General features: G+C 48.5%; 1 protein-coding gene and 1 long non-coding RNA gene across 2 annotated transcripts in view; both read right to left on the bottom strand.

The window, feature by feature from the left end:
• Window positions 1-15,485, bottom strand: part of LOC307217470 (uncharacterized protein) — a gene marked incomplete at its 5' end in the record, with an annotated part of 121,231 nt that overhangs the window by 58,954 nt on the left and 46,792 nt on the right. The window lies entirely within an intron of this gene.
• LOC307216792 lies at window positions 52-824 on the bottom strand. Its single transcript, XR_013839319.1, has 3 exons — window positions 762-824; window positions 461-531; window positions 52-150 (listed from the first exon to the last, which is right to left on the bottom strand). It is a non-coding gene; the product is annotated as an uncharacterized lncRNA (long non-coding RNA).

The following is a 15,485-nucleotide window of genomic DNA, read 5'->3' as shown; positions in this document are numbered from 1 at the left end:
AAGGAAAGAGTATGAGCTGGTTGTAATCATGCTGAACCAAACACATCCTAAGCTGGGTCTGAACTGCAGGAGGGTTTGGACTTGGCTCATAAAGAGCATGAGATGACGCTTGAAACTGGAGAAATCTCTTCAGTTCAAAGACTTAGTGGCCTCAATAAATATATGAAAAAAGCTTATTTGGACGAGCAAAGAATTGTTGTTGTTGTTGTTGTTGTTGTTGTTGTTGTTGTTGTTGTTGTTGTTATGTCTCCCCACCCCAATACATAGCGGAACAAAGAGAAAAAAAGATATATAATAAACCAGCAGACATACAAAAATCAATCTTTAAAGCAGGCAAAAATAAACACATATGAACTTATACCAGCTTTAAGGTGTTTCCAATAGTACATATAAAAATGTAATTTTAAGAAAAATCTTAGCCTTCCAAAGGTGAAGACTTGCTCATCCATTAACGGAATACCTGTATGATTGCTGCCTGCAGTAACTTGCGCACTAGGTCACGGAAGTGTCCGTATCGGAGTCAGACATCCCCTAAGTTGGAGCAAAGCCACTGTAAGTGCATCTTTTATTATGTATACATTCATCTTCTATCAAAAAAACACTGTCCATATATATTAGACATGATAGCAGTGAATGCAGCTGAAGTTGTACAATTAAATAAAAAATGTGTAAATACTAAAGAACATTTGACAGTTAAATTGTGAGGAATAAAGAAACCATTAGAAACATTAGAACAGGCATTCCCTGTTTCCAGTTCCTACCTCCAAGTAAAACGCCATGCCAATGGCTCTCTTCTTGTTGTTCGGACAGCACATATATTCCCGGGCCAATCGGGCAATCCTCTGGTACTGTTCTGTTGAGGAGGTGAACAAGGTCCTGAAACATAAGAGTAAGAGACAAAGAATTCACAAGTCTGAAGCTGGCAGGAAGAACCACCCAGCGTTCCTGCACAACAACAACCACCACCAGGTTACTTGAACGCTGAGCAGAGCCTCCCGCCTGCATTCGCTCCCTAAGACGCACACACATTTCCCCTTACTTTTTAGGAGGGGGAAAGTGCATCTTATAGAGTGAACAATATGGTACATTTTCTGAAATAAATAAGAAGTTTATCCCCATTTCCCCAGAAAGCAGGCCTTGCTCTTCATGCCTCACCTGCCAGTCCTTTTCACCTTCTTACCTTGCCAGAAGACGAATGCCTTTGAAAAAGCTTTCTGGACTTGACAGCATATCCCAGCAGCTTTGCAACCCCAAAACCTCAAATTCGTCAAGGTATTCAGCACGCCCAATCAGTTGTTTCAGGGCCTGCACAGCAGTCCTGAGTCAAGTGAAGGAATTAAGAATATTATATTTTAAAAATTTGTATACTGCCCTTCACCCGTAGATCTCCGGGCAGTTCACAACATAAAAATGCAAGTTAAAAAGCACAAAATACAGAATAAAAACAAGAACCAAAGCAAACCAATAACTCCTCTCCCTCCAACAAACGCAGTTGAAAGGGCATAGGAGATTAATCAGCCAATGGCGTGATTGAAGAGGACCATTTTTGCCTGGCATCTAAAGGCACCAGGCAAGCCTCCCTGGGGAGAGCAACCCACTAATGGGGAGCCACCACAGAAAAGGCCCCTTCTTGTGTGGAGGAGGCACGTGAAGAGGGGCTTCCGATGATGAGCGCAAGGTCTGGGTAGGTTCATCTGGGGAGTTTTAGGTCCTTGACATCTTGCAGTCCAACCCCAACCATCACCCCCTGCAGCCTCCCCCATGTTTCCAGCACAAGCGGCAACCTTTCGGCTGTGATGGAGACTTAAGGTTTCATGACACGTGAGTCCCACCACACCCAAATCAGCCCATCGTGCGGGAGAGTCTCCAACATCCTCTCCCATCCTAGTGTCCTTCAGATGTTTTGGGCTACAATAACTCCCATCTTCAGCCCAGTTGTGCTGGCTGGGGCTGGTGGGAGTTGTGGTCCAAAGTGACTGAAGAGCACAGGGGTTGGGGAAGCCTGGGTCTCCTAGCTATCTAACCTAAGCAGAACCTCCATGTCCAAATGAAGCCTATCTCTTGGGGGAGGGCTGAGCCATCACCGCTATGGGTCAGAGAGAGAAGGGAGGGCCCCCCCAAATGCATTAGCAGGTCCCTTACATCAGTGGATCGAGATGCGAAGAGGGCTCCGGGATTAGACTTGCCGCCCTCGAACCTCTTCTTCTTGCCTCATGGACAAAACAGATCTGAGTGCTAAGTGCAAACAGCAGGTGGTGGAACTTGCTCTTCAGGATACCTGCAGCCTCAGGGAACGACAGGATATGACACAGAGCGTTGGTAGCCTGGAGGGACAAGGACAGGAGAACGGCATTCAGCAGAGGTCATCGTCAGATCAAGATCTCAGACTCAGACGCGACTCAGAGCCCCGGTCCATCTCCCTCAGTGTTGTCTACACTGACTAGCAGTGGCTGTCCAGGGTTTCAGGCAAGGAACTCCCCGACATGGAGATGCTGGGGCCCTTCTGCATACAAAGCAGGTGCTCACAGGATGGACCACTTATTAAGATGCACCCCCCTCCCAGCAAGAAGCCCCCAGCCCCATCCAGCTCCCATTCAAAACAATCCAGGAGAGAGAAAATGAGTGGTTTCGTACCGCCATTGGCATTTGAGAAGTGCTGCGTCGCCTGGAAGTGACTTCCGCTTTGGTGTCTTCATCCTGCAGCCTTTTCAGGAGGGGTCTCAGCAGCTTGACGCTGGAATACTGATCAGCGACCAAGGCCTTCCAGATCACCGTGGCACTTCTGCAATTTTTCAAAACAGAATTTTTCCTTTTTCCTTTTCTTAAAAAAAGTCAGGCCTTTGATATTTTCTTTATATTGCACATACATTAGCAAAGAAAGAAACCACAACTCGGAGCACAATTTTTTGCAAGTACGAAATTCAATATAAATAAATATAAATTAAGAAACCCCTTAAATCTACCCCTCCCCATTTTCACATCACAAAAACTTACTCATCACACTCCATCGAACAGTCCAACAGGCTGTCTACGACCGGCTGCATGCGCTTGGTGGCTAGGCTGACAATAGCCGAAAGTGTCACTTCCTTAGTGCGGGTGTCGGGGATCTGGTGGAGACAGTTGTAAATCTCCTTCACAACCATAGGCAGCTGGAAGAAGATAAAAGAAGACCAGGATGAGAAAGTGTGGTGAACCTGTTTCTATTTTGCTTAATGTATGTAGGGTTTGGTGTCAGCATTACTCGTGCCGGTTCTCTGCCGTTCACTTGTGTTCCTTTGGTGGTAAGAGAGGTTGGGGTTGGCCTAGGGTGTGGTTGTTTGTTTGTGATTGGCTGTGGTGATCTTTGTTTTGAATCAATTCCAGTACCCTTTTGGTACTAGATTCTGGCTCCTGCAAAGTCAATACTAAATCGTCAGCAAATGCTTTCAGTTTGTACTGTTTAGCACCCACTTGTATGCCTTAACCAATTGGTCCTTTCTGATCATATTTAACAAAACCTCCAGGACCGATATAAAAAGCAATGGAGAGATTGGGCAACCTTGTCGTGTTCCTTTCTCAATCTTAAACTCTTCTGTCACTGCATTGTTCACAATTAATTTTGCCTTTTGTTCTGAATAAATTGCACCTATACCATTTTCAAAACCTTGACCTACCCCCATCCCCTGTAGATTCTTCTTCATAAAACTCCAAGAAATGTTGTCAAAGGCCTTCTCTGCATCCACAAAAATCAAAACTGCCTTAGTACTGATATTCACTTGTAATTTTTCTAGAATATAAATTATATTCCTCGTATTATCAGACAAATGTCTGCCCGGGAGAAAGCCCGCTTGGTCTTTATGAATTTCTTCTACTAACACCCTTTTTAATCTTTTAGCCAAAATATCTGCAAAAATTTTGTAATCTTCCATTCTATTTCCTGGTTCATCAATTTCATATATTGTACTTGATATAACTTTATCTCTTTCAGGATCTGTGATTTTGGTTTTGCTCTCAGCTTCTTCTCTCCTTCCTTTATTTTTTCCAAGATTTTATCCTTTTTTTCATTTTGGGTTCTCTTCTTAATTGCATTCTGTTGTATCAGGAATCCTCTCATAACTGCCTTACTTGCATTCCAGATTACTCTTTTTTCCACTGTTGTGTTCATATTTATCTCAAAGTAGTCTCTCAGAGTTTTTTGGGCCGCCTTCATCACTTCTTCATTCCTAAGCAAAGTATCATTCATCCTCCATCTGAAGGAACCAATTGGCGTCAATTTCATTTCCATCTTCACTGCATTATGATCAGAACAAGTCTTGGGGCAAATCTCCACTTTGCTGGTCTTTGGAGCCAGTCCTCTAGTAACCCAGATTTGGTCAATTCTTGTCCATGTCATTTTAGGCTCAGAGAAGAAAGTTCCCTCTCTTCCCAGAGGATTCTTTATTATTCTCCAAATATCAACTAAGTCCATATTTTCAGTCATGTCAAAAAAAGGTTTTTGGTAGTCTACCATCTTTGGTGACTACCTGTCTCTGAGCCTTATCCATATTTGTAGACACCACTCCATTCATGTCTCCCATCAAGATCATATTGTAATCCATATAGTGCATCAGAGTCTCATGTAGTTTCTTTAAAAATTCCGATTTTCCTTCATTTGGTGCATAGATGCCTACTATCAAGAATTGCTCTCCTTGTGATTGAATTTCAATTGCAACAGATCTTCCTTGGTCATCTTTGAATATAAATTTTGGTGATAGGCTTTCTTTTGCATAAAGAACTACTCCTCTTTTTTAAACATTATCTGATGAGATAAATTCATGACCCTAATCTTTTGTTGCTCAATATCTTCCTGTGTAGCCTTATCACATGTGTTTCTTGTAGACAAATCAAATCCAATTGTTCTTGTTTTAATAAATGAAAGACTCTCCGCCTCTTTTCCGGGGAGTTCAGTACATTCACATTCCAGCTCAACACTTGCAACGCCACAGTGTAATTACTCTGCTTTTTCTCCAACTGCTTGCTCTTCTTCTGTTGGTAATTGTCAGAGCTGCCCCTAGGTCCCAGCTCACAGAGGACCAACACCAGGCTGTCGTTATGTACAAAAGTCTTTATTGATGTTCAGTTTCCATTTCCAAGCCGCAGCGCGCAGCTCTACGTCTTAACCCTAGACCGGTGAAGTACCGTCTGAGTCTCCTCCCCTATGACACCAGTTTAAGATCCTCGCCCTGCTCCACCTTTTGCGCTGCTCTCTCCTCCTCTGGGTCCTTCTGCCCGCTGGGGCATTGCCCTTTCTGGACTCTTCCAACGCTGAGTCGCTTAGCTCCTCCCCCTCCCTCCGGCGGGCTTTAGGACCCGGTTCCCAATCCTCATTCTCTGCTGTCCCGCGCTCCTGTACATTTGAACTTGCCTCTTGCGCCAACCCAGTGACCTTCCTCCTGACTGTTACACTACTTCTGTCACTGCTTCCCTCTTCCGGGATACTGGCCGGATCTGACCTCCCATCCGTTGTCTGACTCTCCGATGGAGGTGTGGTCAGCCCTGCCTTATCTTCTCTCCCTGGTGGGGAATGCACTGGCCCCGATCCTTGGGACTCTTCCCCCCCACTCTGCTCTCGTTGGGAAGCTGGTCCTGATTTCCAACTACTGCTCTGGGAGTCCCCGCTGCCCCCTTGCTCCTGGGGGTTCCCCTTGGGAACCCCCTACCCCTGGCCACTGGCGCCCCCTTCTGTGAATCTTCTGATTCGCTGGAGAGGCTCATGGAATCCCTCGGTCCACTGTCCTCTTCTCCTACGCTCCCCTCAGATTCTTCCCCTTCGCTCTCCATCTCCTCTCTTCCCTGTGCCTCTGCTCCTGAACCCCTGACATCCATCCCCCCCTCGAAGCCCCCCTTCCCCCTCCCCCTCTTCTGGCGTGGGTTCTGGGTGCTCCAGTGTTGTGGGGGTGAGTGCAGGATACAGTTCTTCCCCCGTGGTGTGCCTCCAGCCGGGTAGATCCGGCCAGTCCTCAACGGGCTCGTCGACGTCGATCTCAGACCCTGCTAACCAGACCCAGTCCCCTACCCGTATGTCCTCCCCAACTCTCCTGTGTCTGTCTGCCTGCATCTTGTACACGTGTTTTGCTAGCTCCAACTGCCTTCGGAGCTGTTCATGGACCTCCTGTAACTCCTCTGCCAATGCCTCTGCTCCCTGCGGCTCCCCTTCCCCCTCTTTCTCTAAGCCCGGGAAGGTCCTGGGATGTCGCCATTGTTGGCGAAAAACGGTGTCACCCCCGTGGACACGTGTTTCGTGTTGTTGTAGGCAAACTCAGCCAGTGGTAGGTAGTCCACCCAGGTTTAGGGCTGCTGGTTCGCGTAGCATCTCAGGTACTGCTGCATGATGGCGTTGACCCTCTCCGCTTGTCCGTTGGTCTGCGGGTGTCTTGCCGACGCTAGGTTGACCTTGACGTTCAGGATCCCCATCAGCTTCTGCCAGAAACTCGAGATGAACTGGCGCCCCCGGTCGGACAGGATAGACCGTGGCAGGCCATGCACCTTGAACACGTGGTCTATGAACAGCTTGGCTGTCTGTTCCGCTGTGGCCACCTTCGCGCAAGGAATGAAGTGCGCCATCTTGGTGAACATGTCGACTACCACGAGTACTGCTGTTTTGCCCCTCGAGCTGGGCAGATCAGTGACAAAGTCCAAGGCCACCCTCTCCCACGGTTCGGACGGGGTCTGTAGCGGTTCCAACAGTCCCGCCAGCGGTCTGTGTACTGGCTTGGCCCTTTGGCATGTGTCGCACCTCGTGACGTAATCCACGACTTCTCCCCGCATCTTAGGCCACCAAAAGTCTCTGGCTACTAATTCCACCGTCTTGTCCTTGCCGAAATGTCCGGCACTGGGTGCGTCGTGTAGCTGTTGCAGTACTCTCGCGCGGAGTTCATCTCCCGGCACGTAGATGGCCCCTTTGCGGAGGAGCAGTCCGTCGCGTATCTGGAACTCGTCGTCCTTCGCTGTGCCACTGCGCACCTCCTCCATCTTGGATCGTGCGAAGGAATCCGTTCGAAGCTCGCGCCGTATTGCTTCCAGGTCCACGGTGGCCGAAGCGCATGCCCACGCCTTAGGTGCGAAAATGTGTTTGGCCGCTACCGGTGCTGCTTCCTCCAGATACTGCGGCTTCCTGGATAGCGCATCAGCCATGATGTTGTTGTCTCCGGGGATATATTCTATCCTGAAGTCGAAATCCGCAAAGAACTCCGCCCAGCGGATGTGTCTCTGGTTCAGGAACCGCGCCGTGCGCCAGTATTCCAGGTTCTTATGGTCCGTGCGAACTTGCACTGTGTGTTTGGCTCCGATGAGGAAGTGCCGCCACGCCTTGAAGGCTGCATGAATGGCCAGCAACTCTCTGTCCCAGATGGTGTAGTTCTGCTCCGACTTGCTGAGTTTCCTGGAGTAGAAAGCGCACGGCCTCCAATCCCCTTGCGGGTCTTGCTGCAACAGGACTGCCCCAACGGCTCTGTCGGAGGCATCCGTCTCAACCCTCATGGGTCTGCTTGGGTTCACATGTAGCAGGTGTTCTTCGGAAGTGAAGAGACGCTTGAGTTTCTGAAAGGACTGCTCCGCCTGCTCCGTCCAGATGAACTTCTTCTTCTTGGAGCTGAGGGTGTCCGTGATGGCCGCCGTCTGCATAGCGAAACCCTTGATAAACTTGCGATAAAAGTTGGCAAAGCCGACAAACTTCTGGACCTCCTTCCGATTGCGCGGGCTTTTCCAGTCCAGTACCGAGCGTACCTTGGCGCTGTTCATGGCGATTCCCTTGTTGGACAGCTTGTAGCCCAGGAAATCCACCTCCGTCATGTCGAGCTGGCACTTCACCAGTTTGGCATAAAGTCTGTGCTCCCGTAGTCTTTGCAGGACTTCCTTGACATCTCTCTCGTGAGCCTCCTGCGATTCCGAGAAGATCAGAATGTCGTCTAGGAAGCAGACGCACTTCTTGTAGAGGAGCCCCGCTAACACGTGATGCATGAAGGCTTGGAAGCAGTGGGAGCCATTTTGTAAACCGAACGGCATAACCCTATATTCATAGGTGCCCAAGGGCGTAAACATGACCGTCTTCCACTCGTGGCCCTCCCGCATGCGTATAAGAGTGTACGCCCCTCGTAGATCCAACTTGGTGAAGATGCGTCCCTTCCTCACCGTCGCGAGCAAGTCGTCGATCTTGGGCATCGGGAAAGCCGTGGGCTTGGTTTTCGAGTTTAAGATTCTGAAATCAACTACCAACCTCTTTTGGGGCGTGTCTTTTTTCTTCACGAAGAACACAGGACTGCCCCCCACTGCTTTGGATTCCCGGATGAATCCCTGCTTCAGGTTGTGATCTATGAACTCCCTGAGCTCTTGCAGTTCGTCTTCAGACATGGAATACAGTTTTCCCGTCGGCAGCGTCGCCCCCGGCAGGAGGTCAATCTTGCAGTCGTAGGGTCTGTGGGGAGGCAGCTTGTCCGCTTCCTTCTCGCAGAAGACCTCCAAAAACGCCTTGTACTTGTCGGGTACCGCTTGCAGCATGCCCAGTTGTAGCTGTGGGTCATCCTCTTGCCCCTCGTCTTCCTGGTTAGTCATGATGCAATGTTCTGCGCAATAGGAGTAGCAGAAGGTCAATTTACGCTGGTACCATGCCAATGCCGGTCTGTGCCTGTCCAACCAGCTCATGCCCAATACTATGGGTGTGTCTGACAGGTGGGTGACATTGAAGCTGATGACTTCGCGGTGATTTCCAATTCGCATCACCATTGGCGGCGTTTGCTGTACCACCTGTCCCCCCAGCAATTCTCTTCCATCGACTGTCACTACTTTCAGGGGCATCGTGGCAGGCAGGAGCGCTATGCTATGTTGCTTGATGAAATCCACTCCTATAAAGTCTGCATTGCTACCAGAGTCAATGGTAATAGGGACTTCCATGGTGAGCCCATTGGGAAGCTGGAGTGCTGCGGTGAGCTGCACCACTGGTTTGGGCAGGAGGGGGTCTGTGGGCTGTAAGATTCCTGGGGACTGCTTCACTGACTCGTCTGGCTGGGCCCCAGTGGCTCTGCTTCCAGCCAGACTTCGTCGTTTCCCTGCTGTGGTTCTCTCTGCTGAACTGCTTCTGTTACTGTTGCTGAGGCTGCAGTGTGCTTGTGGAGCCTCTGGGGGCACTCTCTTGCCATGTGCTGAGCACTGTCGCAGATGTAACACTTCCTGTTCCCTCTAGGAGGCGTCACTTTGGCTGCTCCCGGTGTTAGGGCTCTGGTTGCTGACTGAGCTTTGGCACCACCTATCTCCATCGGCTCCTCTCCCCCTCCCAGTGGAGGCGTGGATTGAACGCGCGCTGAGTCCCTGGGAAAGCAGGGAGGTGCTCTCGCTGGTGTGCGTCCCCAACGCCCTTCGTCTTTGTTCCAGGGACGTTCTTCCAGACGCACCCCAATCATCAGCGCTCTCTGGACAACTTCTTGAGTGCTCTGGGGTCTCTCCCCCCTTGCGATTTCGTCTTTCACAGCCCCGTTCAGCCCCTCCCAGAACAGGTCCCTGACGGCCGCTGAATCTTTTTCCCATCCCAGTGCGTTGACCAATGCAAAAAAGCGGGAGTGATATTGCCTCACAGTGGCTCTGCCTTGTTTCAATCCATGTATCTCCCTTCTAGCGACATCTACATCAATCGCTGATAAAAAACAAGCATCCATTGCCTCAGTGAAGGCTTTCGCGTTTTGGAGGGCTGGATCATTATCTCTCCACAGATTGCGCAACCACGCTTTAGCTTCTCCATGGAGATGCGTATGAAGCCTACCTTCTCCTGCTCATCTCTAAAGTCCTTCTCGAGTAACTTTAGCGCAAAAACCACGTCTGCTCTGAAGTTAGGATAGTGCTGCAAACTCCCATCGAAATGAGACACAAGGCTGCCTCCTCTCTTTCCCAGCCCAATCCCCTCTGGTCTGGCTCCCGGTAGCCCCTATTTAGTCAACATTTCCAACCTGGCTTGCAGATCCTTGCAGACAGCAGCTGATTCCTCTTCTCTCCTCCTGGACGCTAGTATTTCTGCGTTCAGTTGTGTCACTGCGTTTTGCAGGGCTGCCATTTGTTCTTCGGTAGTCATCTTGTGCTGCTTTCGTGAGCTCGCGAAGTACCAATCTTTGCCCCTCGCTGCGTCCACTCATGTTGCGAGGTTTTAAGGGGACGGTACTTACTGTCAGAGCTGCCCCTAGGTCCCAGCTCACAGAGGACCAACGCCAGGCTGTCGTTATGTACAAAAGTCTTTATTGATGTTCAGTTTCCATTTCCAAGCCGCAGCGCGCAGCTCTAAGTCTTAACCCTAGACCGGCGAAGTACCGTCTGAGTCTCCTCCCCTATGACACCAGTTTAAGATCCTTGCCCTGCTCCACCTTTTGCGCTGCTCTCTCCTCCTCTGGGTCCTCCTGCCCGCTGGGGCATTGCCCTTTCTGGACTCTTCCGACGCTGAGTCGCTTAGCTCCTCCCCCTCCCTCCGGCGGGCTTTAGGACCCGGTTCCCAATCCTCATTCTCTGCTGTCCCGCGCTCCTGTACATTTGAACTTGCCTCTTGCGCCAACCCAGTGACCTTCCTCCTGACCGTTACACTACTTCTGTCACTGCTTCCCTCTTCCGGGATACTGGCCGGATCTGACCTCCCCTCCGTTGTCTGACTCTCCGATGGAGGCGTGGGCAGCCCTGCCTTATCTTCTCTCCCTGGTGGGGAATGCACTGGCCCCGATCCTTGGGACTCTTCCCCCCCACTCTGCTCTCGTGGGGAAGCTGGTCCTGATTTCCAACTACTGCTCTGGGAGTCCCCGCTGCCCCCTTGCTCCTGGGGGGTTCCCCTTGGGAACCCCCTACCCCTGGCCACTGGCGCCCCCTTCTGTGAATCTTCCGATTCGCTGGAGAGGCTCATGGAATCCCTCGGTCCACTGTCCTCTTCTCCTACGCTCCCCTCGGATTCTTCCCCTTCGCTCTCCATCTCCTCTCTTCCCTGTGCCTCTGCTCCTGAGCCCCTGACAGGTGCTCTTGGCTCTTTTCCAACTTCATTCTGCAGTTCTTCTTCGTATTTGTACAAAAGCTTTACCTTATCTTTTACTGATCTTATTTTAATTTTCCTTCCTTTGAAACTGAAGGATAAACCTTGGGGAAACTCCCACCTAAATTTAATTTCGTTCTTTCTCAGCAGGGCAACCAAATCTCCATAATTAGGCCTAAGATCCAAAAGATATTTTGGGACATCTTTAAAGATTTCCACTCTTGACTGTTGTACTTCTAAATTCTTCTGATAGTGCCAACCCAAAATTTTGTCTTTCTCTTCTTTAGTTTGAAGGGTAATCAAGCAATCTCTTATTCTATTCTTCTCTTTTTCCCTCCTCTTCCAAGTCTAAAGGCCCTCACAATTCTAAAGTCCTCTTGATCCAAATACACATCCCAAAAGTCAGCAAATTCCTGCATAAGAAAGTCTATCAGACTTTCCTTCTCCAATTCAGGTAAAGCTCTGATCCTCAAGTTCGTCTGTTTTTCTTTAAGTTCAATCACAGAAAGCGTCAACTTATGGTCATCAAGTTGCCTCTGCAAGTATGGAACTCTTTCTCTCTCTAGTTGTGTTACTTTACATTCCACAGCAACAGCTTTTTCCCTGCCTTCCTCCGCTGTCTGCCGTATCAAAGTAGACTCCTGTACCAATTTCTGGATAGTCTCTGTATTAGTATTCACTTTTTGTCCCAAGTTATTTATACTTTCTGTGTTTAAATTTATACTTTCTCTGTTTAAATCAATTTTAGTAGTTGCCGCATCAACTTTCTTATTAAGCTGATCCAAAGAGTCACTTATCTTACTTAGTGCCACCGCTAAAGCGTCTTCTGTTGACATTCCTTTCGATTTGGAATGTACTGACACAGCAGCTGCAGAGGAAGGGGACCTGATGTTGAAGCTCTCCTTGGTTGCTGCCAAGTCTTCCCAGACCTTAATGTTTTTTCAGAAGTTGGTTGATCTATTTTTTCCTTTCCATCTGCCATAACACTTAAAGATTCAAGGTCAGTCCCACAGTCCCACAGTTTTTATCTTACAGTGGAAATTCCCTAGCCCAGCTCTTGTAACAATAGCAGCTTCCTCTAGGGGGAAACAGTTTCCATTTGTATTAATCCGTAATGTCCAAATGTCCAAATACAGTTCAAACAATAAACTTAGTTTCAATTTTTGACTTTTAGTCCTTTTTAACACAGACGGAAACAGTCGCAACGATGTATTTCAATGTATCTCTCTTGTTTAGCTAGCTGTCAACAAACGTTCCAAAGCACGTCAGTAGCAGCCCGTTTCCAGGGTCAGAGCGGTGGTGCTTTTAACTCTCTTCCCACTCTCTCCTGCAGGCAAACTCAGTCCAAATCTCCCCCCCCCCTCTTCTCCTGCATCCAAGGGGGGTTTAATATTAATATTTTCTACCGATGAAAGTTTAGCCCTTTACAGATAGGCTTTCCAAGGCTTCAGCTTACAACCTCATTGCTTCAGTCTATTTACAAAAGGGGAAGGCGGACTTCCTGTGTTGAGCCTCCCCCCGTTTCGATGCCAAATCAATTTTTTTTTTTAAAAAAAAAAAAGTCCAATTCTCCTACTTCGCTGTACTCACAGGTAGTTACTTTAATGTCCGATTGTCTACAGGAAAAAGTCAGCGCCCTCCGGCAACGGCTATGTGGCTTCCTTCCATGGAAAAAGCAGTTGATTCGGACTTTCGGATTAGCGCCATCGGCAAATGGCGGAATTCCTCTGACTCAGAGGAATCCGCTCCGCAAAAATCGGGTCTTGCCACCGCAGCGAAGGCGGAGACCCTCTAAAAACCCCAGGCGGTGGAAGCCTGGGGACGTGGGATTTGGCGGACACCAGGAGCACCCCCCTACTCACAGGGAAACCCCTTTTCGGGGGCTCCGAAAGTGACGTGGGGAGAGTGGCGCAGTGTTTCGAATCAACCGCTATTTTTGCGGAGTGAAGCCGCACAGCCGTTGCCGGAGAGCGCTGACTTTTTCCTGTGGATAATTGGATTTCAAACAACAACCCGTGAGTAAAACGGAAATTGGACTCTTAAAATATTTGCAAATTTGGTATCGATCGGGGAAGGTCCAAACAGGAAGTCCACCTCCCCTTTCTGTAAATAAGCTAAAGCAAAGAACCTGTCAACTAAGGTCATGGAGAGTTTTATGTAAAGGACTTTAATTCTACTGTTTTGACTTCGAATGTTATAACTTTGGAGACAAGAGTGGACACTAGTAAAGAGCTTGGTAAGATCTCGGCACAGGAAATTTATTCAACTGAAAAAACAGGAAATTCTGAAAAGGAAAATCATGTTGCGACTGAAGTGAAGAAAGGGGGAGCCGTCACCCTACAGATGCAAAAGACGAGTTATAATTTGAGGCCTGACATGACGGCAACAAGGAGAAGTAAATTTTCGAAGATGGAAACCTGGCCTGAATTGGAAGATGAAAGATGGAGAGATCTCCTTATGTGGAGAACAGATGACCTTTGGATTACAAAATGACCCAGGTGGAGATTGGAGTTTTCGGGACCTTTGGATTTGAAAGGAGTGTGAAACAGGACTTGGAACATCTTATAGGCCCTATTTTCAGCCATGGAGGTTTGGCAGGAAGGAATGTGGATGCTGCTGGGTTGGAGCTCCCCCGAGAATTGGCTTTTAATATTAAAGACTATCAAAAAGACTGGCAGAGGGGTCATGAAACTGATTTAAGAGCCTCAGACTTAAGATCTCCGGGTTGATGGTTTTTGGGATTGATGGACCTATGCTGGGGACTGAAACCGGGAGGGGAGTTGGTGGAATGGAAATTGGGAACTCAAAGTGCATATAATACAATCTGTTTTTTTGTTTTTTGTTTTTAATGAAAGTTGGAAAATTTGTGGAATGGAATCTTTTTTTACCTTAGGGAAACGTTTTAAGAATAAGTATAGATATATTGGTTTGGATGAGAGTTAAGATTGGAAAGTAAAAGTGGTTTTTTAAAAAAATGGTAAAATTAAGGATTAGAAAGATGGTTGAAAAAGAAAATTATGCGGTTTGGCAGGAATAACGTAAAGATTTAGTAAAAATGAATTAATGAAAGAGAGAATGTAAAATTATAGCATTTTAAACAAATTATTAAGATAAAAACAAAGTTGGAAGGATTTGCTGAATTAACAATTTGAATTAGAATACAAAAATGGGAGGTGTGAGGAGGTCAAGGAAATAAGTTAAGAAAGGTAAATATGTAAAGGTTTGATTTGTTCCTTTTTTATCTTTTGTGTATTTTTCTCCTTTTTCTTTTCTTTTCTTTTTCTTTTTTTCTCTTTTACTATTTTTTTGTAACCTGTAAACTTTGAATAAATATTTTTTAAAAAAAAAAAGAAAAAAGAAAAAGCAGTTGATTCGAAGCACCGCGCCGCTCACCCCACGTCGCTCCGGCTCCCCGAAATTGGGTTTCCCCACGGGTAGGGGAGGCGCAAAAGGTGCCCACCGAATCCCACGTTCACAGGCTTCAGCGCCTATGATTTTTAATTGGTCTCCGCCTTCGCCGTGGCGGCCAGACCCAAATTCCCAAGAGGCAAATTCCTCCCGATCAGAGGAATTCCGCCATTACAGATGGCACTAACCCGGAAGTCCAAAAGAGTATAGTTTTCTCTGCCATCTGCGGAGTTGTGTTGGGGGAATCCAGATTGGGAGGTGTCAGGGACTCAGTGGGAGCGCAGGGAGGAGAGGAGATGGAGAGCGAGGGGGAGCAATCCGAGGGCAGCGTAGGAGAGGATGACAGCAGCCCAATAGATTCCGTGAGCCTCTCCAGCGAATCGGAAGATTCACAGAAGGGGGCGCCGATGGGCAGGGCAAGGGGGGACCCAAGGGGGACACCCCAGAAGCAAGGGGCCAGCAGGGACTCCCAGAGCAGCAGTTGGAAATCAGGACCAGATTCCCCACCAGAGCGTAGTGGGGGGGAGGAGTCCCAGGTATCAGAGCCCACATATGCACCACCAGCGAGAGAAGATGAGTCAGGGTTGGCCACGCCTCCATCGGAGAGCGAGGGAACGGTCAAGAGGAAAGTTGCAGGCTGGGCGCGCGCGCCAAGTTCAAATGTACAGGCGAGCGGCACAGAAGGTAGCCCGGATAGGGAACCAGGTCCTAAAGCCCGCCGGAGGGAGGGGGAAGAATCATCAGGGTCAGCGTCAGAGGAGTCCAGAAAGGATGAAACCCTAGCGGGCAGGAGGGCCCAGAGGAGAAAGGAACTTAGGAAGAGGTGGAGCAAAGCGAGAGTGTTAAACTGGTGTGGAAGGGGCGGAGACTCAGACGGGACTTCGCCGGTCTAGGGTTGAGACGTAGAGCTGCGCGCTGCGGCTTTAAAATGGAAACTGAACCTCAATAAAGACTTTTGTACATAACTACAGCCTAGCGTTGGTCCTCTGTGAGCTGGGACCTGGAGGCAGCTCTGACAGGAGGGTTTGGAATAGGTAGGTTAGTTTTGGGAGGGTGATCATTTTGATCA

This window comes from Podarcis cretensis, assembly GCF_951804945.1.
Source record: "Podarcis cretensis genome assembly, chromosome: 5".
In the NCBI taxonomy this organism is placed as follows: domain Eukaryota; kingdom Metazoa; phylum Chordata; class Lepidosauria; order Squamata; family Lacertidae; genus Podarcis; species Podarcis cretensis.
This window is presented reverse-complemented; position numbering and strand designations above follow the sequence as displayed.